General features: G+C 59.1%; 1 long non-coding RNA gene across 1 annotated transcript in view; it reads right to left on the bottom strand.

Annotated features, from left to right (window-relative positions):
• Window positions 1–329: 329 nt before the first annotated feature.
• LOC132421137 (uncharacterized) overlaps window positions 330–9,283 on the bottom strand; it is a 44,892-nt gene continuing 35,938 nt past the window's right edge. The window contains exon 5 of the long non-coding RNA XR_009518508.1: window positions 330–471. This is a non-coding gene — a long non-coding RNA (uncharacterized lncRNA). The remainder of the gene's footprint in view (window positions 472–9,283) is intronic.

Here is a 9,283-nt window from a genome sequence, read left to right as displayed (position 1 = left end):
AAGATATCCGTTTTTATATGAAATTGAGGTCATAGGAGATGTGCTTTTTAAGTGGCCCTTTGCATTGGGCAATAGATCACCACGTGGTCCATAACACGGTTTCCATGGCTGTTTACCATTACATCGGATGGATGACCCCACACTCACTGAACAGATCCCCTTACGCCGGGCATTTGGGAGCAGCAGGGATGCTGTGCTCAGCACTCCTCCACTGACTCTTCCTGAGAATAAATTCCTGGAAGTGGAACGGCTGCGTCAGAGAACGCAGGTCTGGATACTTACGGCCACACTGTCCTTCCCGAGTTTCCTAACAGGGCGTACCGTCCGGAGCATGTGTACGAGCATCCCTCTCCCCAGACACTTACCACCAGTGAGCGGCTGGTTTCTTCTCGGCTATTCCATTTTAGATGCAGTGGGCCATGCAGGATACAGGGAAATTCGTCTTTGGAATTCACCTCCATCCTTGGGAACCTACAGATACACAAAAGACAGCACTTCTGAAATGACCAAGGAAACGTAGGACATGTTTACACGTGAACAGAAGGCTGAAACAGGTTTTGCAAACGAAATGATAAAACGACGCTCTTTTGCTGACACGGTATGGATGAAAATTTCGGGCCTGGCCCCGCCCACGTATTTAAAATAACCTATTAGTCAGTGACAATGTCCCCATCACCTGTCACTCTTTCCACCCGGTTGTTGGTGGCATAGATTTTAGAGGGGCATCACTCCAAGCTCTATGTCTCCTAGGGCTCATTCTGCGTCCCCCAGGCCTGCAGTTCTGTCTGGCTTCCCTGAGCTGGGGAAGAAGAAGATGACCTTATTTAAGACCTTTCGGGGAGAGCAGGGGAGAGATTCTGCCATCTGTCAAGGTGAAGGGTCCTCCTGGGTGTGTGCCTGCCGCCTCCGTAGACTGACTCAGGCCCAGGGAACGGCCATGGTATTTGGATGCAGGAAAACACCAGTGACTCATCTTCCTCTGGAAGGCAGGCAAGACCGTGGCATCCTCCTAAGGTGAAGGGACCTCATTTGAAATTCACCCAGAATCCCCAATGTCTCAAAGAGTTCCTTCCGTCTGAGAAGCTGTACAAGGTTCGTCACATGTGGCGATTCACCTTTGGCCACGGCAAGCTCTAACTCTGCAATTCAATCATCATATTGAACAAGTAATTTCTAAATTGGTCCTGCGATCAAGACTGTGTTACAGGAATATTAAGTGTTTGAAATGTGCAGCCAGAAAACACATGACAGCCTAGAGTTTACGGCTCGTTCTAAACGACGGTGGCACATTACTGCTTCCTAACGCCATAAATTGGATGTTGTTTATAATAATACAGCTAGAGCAGTAACACTTTATCATAAGAGCTGCTGCCCCCACGGAAAATCATTATTCAGCGTACACTGGATAAACTGGTCATCACTCACGGGCAGGTGACGTGGCCCATTTTATTTACAGGGGAGCAGGCAATATATTATCTTCTTATTGGGTTGATGTTTTTTCCCAGAAGGATTATGCTGCTTCTTGTGTGTTGCTCGGAGGGTTTTGTCAGTGTCACTCGTCTTACGGGCATTATGCCCAGAGCAGAGAAGTAACTGTCCCTAACCTCAGAATTATTTTCAGAGGAGAACCTGGGAAAGAGATTTTCACCTACAGATTTAATCTCTTACTTCCCAAATGGAAAAACAAAGAGGAAATGATGACGGAGATGAGTAACTGCTCCTCAAAGCCGGCCAGGTCACGAGAGGCGAGCCACCCTGGCTTGATCTGCCCTTTACGTACAGGAAGACAGTGGCTGACTGTGGTTCGGTAGATGGTGTGAGGCTGGGCCTTCCATCTTCCTGGACGTGCGTCCCCAAAGGAGCTTGGCCACCTCTCCCTGGTGCCTGAGAGAGAACTTGGCCTTGCTCTAGGGGACAGAGTCGTGCTGTGGACGTCACAGCGTGATGCGAGCTGCCCACCCCGACAAGCTTGGGGGCGCCCCCCACTCTGGAGGTGAGCACTGCTGCCCTGGCCGCCGCGCTGCTGCCACAAGGCAAGCCGCCCCGGGCCCTGGTCAGCAGTGCCCTCCGCCGGTGGCACGCGTGTGCCGCTCAGGCGCCAGAGACGCCAGCCAGGCCGGGCGTGGGCCGTGAGGGGCCGCTCCTCACTAGGCCTCAGGCTCCCCTGGAGCCACGGAGCCTCCTCCAGCTTCCGGCACTCTCCAAGGTTCTGGTGACTCGGCCTCCGGGCCACACCACAGCCTCTCCTGACCTGCCAGCGTCAGGCACATTGAATTCGTCTGCTGGGACGGCTGAGTCTCCGCAGGGAGCCTGTGGGAGGGGCTACAGGTAGAGAATCGCAAGCACACCTGCAGTGTCTCGCCGTTTTCGAATGCTGCTCCAGACGCTGTCTCGAGGTGATGAGACCGGGGACTCGAGTGCGGGCTGGGAAAGCCCTCCTCATCCACGAGCGGGCACCCTCCGGCTCCTTCCTGGTGGCTCTGAGCGCCCATTTCCTCTTCTGGAAAGTAGGGTCCACACTAGTCCCCGTGCGATTGGGTTTCCAGGAGGACGCCGTGGGCTCACCCACACAAGCGCGCGTGCGGCGCGGGCTGTTAACTCCCACCAACGCACCCCCGCAAAAGAAGTACTGCAGGAAGGGCGGGGAGGACAGGATGCAAAGAACATCGACTGTCTCATCTGCTTTCACGCGGGCCGTCCTGGCGCCTTTTCCACCACCTTCCTCTCTCACGGGTGGGGAGACCAAGGCAGGTTCCTCGCTATGCGTTGTCCCTATTTGGGGCGGACGCTCCCCCGTGCACCGGGGAGGCGGGGGGGTTCGGCAGCATCCCGGGCCCCCACCCAGCAGAGGACCGTCCCACGCGTGATAACCAAGAAAGTCTCGGGACGTGGCCAGTGTCCCCTGTGGGGCGACGCTACCCCCCAGTTGAGACCCCCTGAGGCGGGGTAACTTGTCAAAGGCCCATGGGGAGCAGGGAGCCAGGCCCAGAGCCTGGGGCGTGAGGGCCACAGGGGCTCCTCAAAGCGGGCGTTGAGACGGGGCTCCAATCGGGCAGGACAGATGGATACAGAGCCTTCGAGGGAACCTGGACGGACGGAAGGCCGTGTGACGAGCGGCCAGAGGCCAGGAGGCAGGCGCGCGGGGCAGGAGGACAGATGGACCGCGCAGGCCTCAGGGAGCCGACACAGGAGCTTGGAGCCGGGGCGGAGTCAGGTCCAGGGGCCGGGCAGGTGCTGGGATGAAGGGGCCTTCAGGCCGGGGCGCAGAGACCCGTCTGGGACAACAGGCGCCCCATGGCCGACAGGAGGGCCTTCCCGGCGCCACCGTCATCCTGGCAACGGGGCTGTCATCGCCGACCACGGACAAGCGGGCTGGGAGGGAAGGATGCCATGAACACAAACCGGGGTGAGGAACTGGGGGCCGTGGGCACCGCAGGCCCAGTGCCCACCAGGCGGGTCGGCGGTCCCAAGCCTCGCTCCGCGCAGAGGCCATGGTTGCTGACATGCCCCTGACACCAGCCCATCACCTGCCCCCAGCCTGCCACAGACAGCCAGCGGGGCCTGTGCTGAGCCTCTGCCTGGCTCGGAGGGGCCCTCGGGGGGGGGGTCTGCTCGCCATCTGGGGAGTCAGGGTTTCCTGAGGCGAGTGACAGAGATTCATGCCTCTCACACTCCCACTCCTCAGGAAATCCGGCCCTACAGACAGCCCAAAGAAAACACCCTCTGCGGGCCATTGGGCTATTTTTTTTTTTTTTTTTTTTTTGCGGTACGCGGGCCTCTCACTGTTGCGGCCTCTCCCACTGCGGAGCACAGGCTCCGGACGCGCAGGCTCAGCGGCCATGGCTCACGGGCCCAGCCGCTCCGCGGCATGTGGGATCTTCCCGGACCGGGGCACGAACCCATGTCCCCTGCATCGGCAGGCAGACTCCCAACCACTGCGCCACAAGGGAAGCCCTTCTGGGCTATTTTTATTCTGCGTGGCCCGGCCGAGGCTTGCCTGTCTCCACCGCTGTCCACCGGGGAGAGTTTCAACCCGACGTGTGTTCAGGAAGATGCTAGAAATTTCCAGCTTTGCAGATGCTGGTGGGCTGTTAACAGAGCTCGGCCCATGCAGATGGGCAGCCTGGTGGGAGGCCCCAGGCTGGACGGCCTTGGAGAGAAGTTGGTGACGGGCCCCGCGGGCTGTCAGATCACAGGCCTTTTCATTCCTCGACATTTCGGGAGACCAGAGCTTTCTGTCCCAGAGCTACACACCAACCCCCGACTGGTTCATAGAGTCACTCACACAGTACTCAGAAACCCAAACAGCCGCTGGGAGCAGGGCTCCAGGCCCTACACTGGATCTCAGGACGATCTCTGGGGTGAGAAGCAAACAGAAAATTGACCTAAAGCGATAAAGCCCATTAGAGCATCATGGGAAGTTGTGCCCTGCATTATGGCCAGACAGTTCCACCTTGCTGAAGAGCATCTAAACCGATCCGCGCACACAGAAGGCTGGTGGTTCAGCCTAGGAAAGCAGGCGTCCCCAGTTAAGCATGGCCAGCTGGACCGATTCTGTCCTCCCTTCCCATCGTCGGTTACCCTAGGAGCCAAGAGAGGTGCAGGTCAGCTCTGAGCTGGCTTCCCGGCTAGAGTTGCGGGCGGCCCGCCCTCCCGAGGCCCCGCCCCGGGTGCCGTGGACGCCGGCCGCCGGCAGAGGGGGCCCCAGGCCTGCCGGGAGCCAGGCTGCAGGCGGGGAAGCCGCGGCCGAGTGTGCCCTGCCGCCGGAGCACACGGGGGATGAGGCCGCTCAGAAAGCCAGCTGGCTCCGTCCCCACTTGCCAACTGACGGAGGCTGGTGTCCGCGGTGAAGTCACAGCCAGTGGAAAGAGGCGACAAAACCAGCGGAAGGAAACTGCAGGCCGGGAGGGGGCAGGGCCGGGAAGCCCTGCTTCCCCTTCGAGCCGGCACCGCAACCCGCGCCAAGGCCCACGGAGCTCCAGTCGGCCTCTGGAGGCCCCGGCCTGGGGCTCGTCTCTGTGCGGGGCTGCCCGCTGGCCATCCTGAAGCTGGAATCCTGAACCGAGGCAGGGGGAGGGGAAGGGAGCCAGGGGCGGAGGCCAGGCGGCTGGCAGGCCCCCTCTGACCCCGCACGGCTCGCTGGCGGCCCGTGGCGGACGTCAGGAGCTAGAGCCACCGGACACGCCGAAGGGGACCGTGAAGGCAAGGCTGGATGCCCCACGCCAGGGAGCAGAGTCTTCCAAAGGCTAAGGACCCCGAGACGTGACAGCTCTGGAAAGTTCAATGTGACTGCGGCACGTGTCCGTACCACCCAGCTGTGGAGGGCGGCCTGTGGCTTCCGCTGCCCGTGGGTCTAGAGACAGTGCCCAGAGGGACAGCAGGACAAGAAAATGATGCGACAGACCCCGCTTAGGAAGACGCCTGCCCATCCGCTTGCAAACGGTAAAGCGGCCCCTTAGCCCTCCAACCCAAAGTGGAAGAGGCCCCGCCGCTGAGCCCGCAGGCGGCCCTGGAGCAGACGCACCTGTGAGGAGGAGAGCCTGGCTTCTGCTGGAGAAATGGGTGACCCCCGACCGGGCTTTCTGTCCCCTCCTCCCAGAGGGTCTGGGGGCCTGCACCCTCCCCGGCGACAACGCCCGCAGCTCCGCCTTTGCCAGGTGGCCCTGAAGCCACCACTGAGCACAAACTGGCCACCGCAGACACTTCCAGAGCGCCCAGTGCCTGCAGGCCAGGCCCTTTTCACCCAAGTGATACGTGTTTAACAGTCGTTTATTCGCCATACAAAGGAGCCGAGGCCCGCGAGGGATCAGAGCACCGGGCAGCGGCCTGATCCGAAACTCAAACTCCCTACCTGTCCTTTCCATCCCCCGTCAGGGCGGCTCTGGGAGCAGCCCCGAAGGCTCGCCCTGCAGCTGTCTGGCCCGGCGACAAGGGTGCCCTTTCTCTTGTTGGCATTGGGTGCTGTCAGCGCCCCTCCTCGCCCCATCCCTGCAGCTGTGAGCCTGGTTTCCTTCATCTGTTTCCAAGCCTGCCTGAGCTGCAATGTCCCACCTGCTTCTCCACTGCTTTAGGTATCATCCGGGCCGTTTAAATAAATCTGGGCTGTCTTTTAGGGTGTTTATAAGCAAGTGAAAGTCGGGTCTAAGGGAAAGAGTATTAGTTATCCTCGTCTCCTTCTCGTATTTACTTCCTTTTCTTTAAGACTGTTTTGCTGTTTCCTCTCTGGGCCGCCCAGGGAATAACTGTAAAGGAAACCAAATACAACGGCAGAACCCTCCTTCTCCTTTCTTCCCTCCTGCTTGTCAACAGCCCAGGGGCTCCTGTCCTGGAGGAGACCAATCTATAAACTCCTGAGAGCACAGCCTTCCTGGGGGAACTCGCCCTTCACAGCACACAAGGCTATGCAGCTCGGACAACAAACGCTACCGTTTCCAGACGGAGGGCAGCACGGAGGCCTGTCGGGGGTTCCGTCTGTGACAGCACTTGAAACATTCCGGAAGCCCCTGTTCTGGGCCCACTGGCAGGGCCCGGCCGCCCTCCTCTTCTCTCCCGGCCGCTGGTGCAGACACCAATGGCCTCCCTGCTTTCTTGTCCCTGGCGTGCAGCCAGGTGACAGGGTGTCCCCTGCCTTCACCTCGGCCTGGTCTCCAGAGAGCTGCCTTCCCCTGGTGCTGACGCCCCGAGACCCCAGATACCAGTTTAGAAAAGGCCCCAAGAATTGTGAGGAAATGAAGGCCCCCCCACCCATTCCACAAGCTAGTACCGTGACTCAGCTGTTTCCTCTCAAATCCCCGCGCCTCTCCCTCCTCCCCGGGGGCTCTGGAGCGATGCTTGGAGGGTGCTGGGGTCCCACAGCCGAGTGCTCACTGAAAAGGAGGCCTCTGAGCTCCCAGGCTGGGGTGGGCAGCCGCCAGGGAGAGGGGGCTGGCAGGAGAGGGGCGGCAGAGTGGACGGGGGAACTGTGCGCCCGATACGCGCAGACGCGGCCCCTGGGTTCCGTACCTTTGCAGCTCATTGGCAAATAGCACGGTTACCTACACGGCAGCCACTCGGCCGCAGACCCAACACGCACGTACCTGGTGGGGACCTTCACGGGGAAAGGTCAGCGTGAGCAGGAGACCAAGAAGATATCGCAGGGGCAGCGGGAAACTGCCACGACCCCGTCCTCCGCCGCGCCGGGCCCTGAGTTAAGCTTCTCGCGTGTGCGTGTGCGCACGCGCCCGCCCGGCCGCCACGTGGGGAGGCTGGAGCTGATTGGCCAGGTGGAAGCTGGCCTCCAGTCCCGCTGCACGTCGGCTTCCTTTCACAGTCCGGCTACGGCCGGGCCTGTGGGCGAGCCTCGGAAGAGGGGGTGAGAGAGCATAGGCAGTGGGCCCCTTCTGTCGCCCCTGCACTCGCGGGCTGCCCGGGCCCAGCCGAACGAGGGTGCTTAGCTCACTTGGGACCCGACGGCGCCCCCCGAGCTGGCGGAGGGTCACCTCTGCGGTCCAAGATCCCCACGTTTGTTTATGTAATCAGTTCAGGGAGGGGTGATGAGGGTCCTTGTTACCTAGGGTTTTGTCTTCCAAAAGCCAGAGACAGAAAGGCCGCATTGGGCAGGAACGCGGGGACCCCACAGGAACAATAAACAAGGGCCACTGGAGCTCATTTTCCTCCCTCCCTGAGCTGCCGAGTTCACTTGAAACAACCTGCTGCCCAAATTGGCCTCCTCGCCCACACACGCTCCCTGCTTCCTTAGAAGTCAGAGAGGAAAGGTAAAAAAAAATGGCAGAAATTAGTGCTTTGGGTTCAGGAAATCCCAACTCCTGGAGCCAATGGGTTAATGTCGGGCCGCTGATAAATCCCAGCTGTCTCAGCCATTCCAGCTGGAGGCCATGGGACCGGGGCTGGAATGGGCAGAAGGACCGGATCTTGTGCCGTTTTGATTTTTGTTCCTGCTTCCCCATGGGCCGATGCTAGGCTTCCAACTCCCCGCCTCAGCCTGGACGGGCTCGTGTAAAGTTACTTTCCAAAGAAAGCAGCACATCTCGTGTGAAGAAGGCGTGGAGCGGCTGGAGTTGGCCCCCATCTGGTGGAGGACCAGTTTCCACTTCGGGCCGGGCCGGGCTTGCCGCCCCGGGCTCCCCCGGAATGAATTCCATCTGCCGTGCTGCTGCTGGCCGGGCCCCTCCCCCACCATCAGGGCATCCGGGAAACAGGCGGGGGAACAGGTGGGCCAAGGCCAGCTGCAGACTCGGCCCCAGAGGGCCCAGCCACGTCCAAGGGCAAACAAGGCGTAAGAAGAGACACCGAGGAACATCCCCAGGTGCTGAGACCCATCCAGGCGTCAGGTCGGTCGTGGCGTTCACGTCTCAGCCTCCCGCGCCAGAACCAGCACCGGCGGGCTTAAGTTCTCTCAAGGCGGGGCGAACCGGGTGCCGGCCCAGCCTAGGCCTTTAAGGCTCCCTCGGGGCCTCCAATTCCTCTTAGGTTAAGAAGTTGGCGCACCACTAAATATAAACTAGATAAGCAACAAGGATTTACTGCAGAGCACAGGGAACCATATTCAATATCTTGTAATAACCTATCATGAAGAAGAATCGGTATGTATATGGATAACTGAATCACTGCTGTCACCTGAAACTAACAATATTGTAAATCAACTACAGTTCAATTAAAAAAACGTTGGCGTGGATGACCCTGAAGGTCCCTTTCGGGTCAGCTCTTTCGAAGACTCTCCAATCTGGCTGGGATCCGTCTGACCAATAAGCAGCTTTCTACAGAGATGCACTAACACGTCATCACTTTCCCTGGGCTAGTACTCGGCTCACTAGGGGCCCCAGAAACGGAGGAGCTGGACACCAGCCAATAAACTCCTGTGAACACTATTTGTAATGTTTGTACGTAGACAAACCGTGTGTTCGGAACAGAGGGGATTTTGTTCGGACAATTTCTAAGCAATGCTTTGAAAATAATCAGCAAAGACTCCACCGAACACTTAAGTCCATCATTTATCACTAAAACTTTCCAAGCAGTGCCCTGCAGACTCATCACAATTTCAAAGACTCAAAACCCTGAGCCTCTTAGAAACCTGAGTTGGTCACTCAGAGGCCATTGCTCAGCAGGTAGGCCCAAGAGTTTGCACCTAGTTCTGTAGGTCCAGGCCAGTCCTGAATCCACTTCACAGAGGACCCTAAGTTAGAAGAAGCCCCCAGTCTGGGGTCCCCACCCCAAGTTAGGCTGGATGAGTTCAGATAATCAAACCCACCCCTCGCTCCATCACTGATGTGAAACACCGATGGGC

This window comes from Delphinus delphis, chromosome 2, assembly GCF_949987515.2.
Source record: "Delphinus delphis chromosome 2, mDelDel1.2, whole genome shotgun sequence".
NCBI lineage: Eukaryota > Metazoa > Chordata > Mammalia > Artiodactyla > Delphinidae > Delphinus > Delphinus delphis.
The sequence above is the reverse complement of the archived record's forward strand: the minus strand, read 5'-3'. Positions and strand labels throughout refer to the sequence as shown.